General features: G+C 47.1%; 1 pseudogene; it reads left to right on the top strand.

Annotated features, from left to right (window-relative positions):
• The first annotated feature begins 799 nt into the window (after positions 1 to 799).
• LOC126102522 (5S ribosomal RNA) lies at positions 800 to 917 on the top strand (annotated as a pseudogene).
• Positions 918 to 1,844: the final 927 nt, after the last annotated feature.

A 1,844-nucleotide genomic window follows, 5' to 3' on the forward strand; every position in this document is an offset into this window, starting at 1 on the left:
CGATGAACATTATATTGGGTTTTTCCTTGAGTTAAATAAACACAACAGGTACACGTAATAGAAACTTTAGTCATTAATAAAATATTCTCCTTCGCTATTTACAACAGTCTGCCAACGCTGGGGTAACTTTTCGATTCCTCGACTGTAGAAATCATGTGGTTTTCTGGCGAAGTATCGTCGAACCGTGTTCGGAGCGCATTTACATCCGGACAGGAAGTTCCTTGAGAGTTGTTTGATAGAGAGCGGAAAAGATGAAAATTTGAGAACGAAAGATCAGGTGAATAAGGCAGGTGCCGGATGACTTCCCGACCCAACTCTTGTACAGTGTTTATTGGGAATCCTGCAGAATGCGGGCGGTGTTACCGTGGAGTAGCATCTCTTCATTCACTCTTCTTGGACTGCGTCTGCATGACAGATGCATACCATTATCTTTTGTAGACGCGCGCAGGTCTTCGTACGGGGAGTTGCTGCTTTGTTTGGGATCAACCATTCCTTTCTTTTCCTTACGTTAGCGCAAAGACACTATTTCTCGTCACCAGTAACGATACAGGATAGGAATGGTCGGTGTTGCTCACGAGCAAATAGATGACAAGCAAGCAGACATCCACCTAAGGCCACCCGGTGATTTTTCTGATTTTGGCTTAGAACATGCTGTACCCATATACCCGATTTCTCATCATTCTCCATCGCATGCAAATGTCGGACGATGATGAAATGACGACAGTTCATCGCATTTGCCAGTTCTCGAGTACACTGTCGTGGAACATTGTGGATTAATGCGTTTAAACGATCATCATTGGGCAACGGTCTTGCCGCAGTGGATGCACCGGTTCCCGCGAGATCACCGAAGTTAAGCGATGTCGGGCGTGGTCGGCACTTGGATGGGTGACCATCCAGGCCGCCACGCGCTGTTGCCATTTTTCGGGGTGCACTCAGCCTCGTGATGCCAATTGAGGAGCTACTCGACCGAATAGTAGCGGCTCCGGTCAAAGAAAACCATCATAACGACCGGGAGAGCGGTGTGCTGACCCCACGCCCCTCCTATCCGCATCCTCCTCTGAGGATGACACGGCGGTTGGATGGTCCCCCGCTAGGCCACTCGTGGCCTGAAGACGGAGTGCTTTAAACGAAAACCAGAGGTCTTTCTGAACGTGGAGAGTCGCTAATGTCAAAACGATCCTCCTTAAACGGGAAAACCATTTTCTTGCCATGCTCTGTCCAGTGGCATTACCCCCACGCACGGCGCAAACGATTCTGGCTGCCTCCGCTGCTGTCACCCCTCTATTGAACTCAAACACAAGATTACGGCAGAAATACTCCGACTTTTTTCCTCTTGGCACTTCATTTTCTAGCGCCCATAGCTTCACTCATTATCTCCAAATAGAAAAATGGCAATATGTGAACTGAAATAGCAATTATGAACTACAGATAAAAAATGACAGTCGATAAATAAACCCATAGCAACCGGAATACCAACATGCAAAAAAAAAAAAAAAAAAAAGAAGGAACGCTACGAACTTACGCACCAACCTAATAGACAAGAAAACAGAGCTTTCCGAAGGCTACTGAAGATCAGATGGGTGGAACTGTAAGTAACGACGATGTACTGAGTCGGAGCAGGGAGAAAAGACAGCAAGCCGAGGCCTACGAGAAAGACAGGCCGCGGCGCGTATGTGACGAGGGTAAGCCTGAGCAAACTCGCTCGTCTCGCTCGCACAGCTCAGCAAACGAAATGCGTTTCTAACCGTGTTATGTCGTAACGGGACGTTTACGTACTAACGAGCATTGCATATTCTACTGAAATCTGCTTTTATAGAGTCTTACTGATTACTAGTACTACAATA

Source organism: Schistocerca cancellata, chromosome 9 (assembly GCF_023864275.1).
Source record: "Schistocerca cancellata isolate TAMUIC-IGC-003103 chromosome 9, iqSchCanc2.1, whole genome shotgun sequence".
Lineage (NCBI taxonomy): Eukaryota > Metazoa > Arthropoda > Insecta > Orthoptera > Acrididae > Schistocerca > Schistocerca cancellata.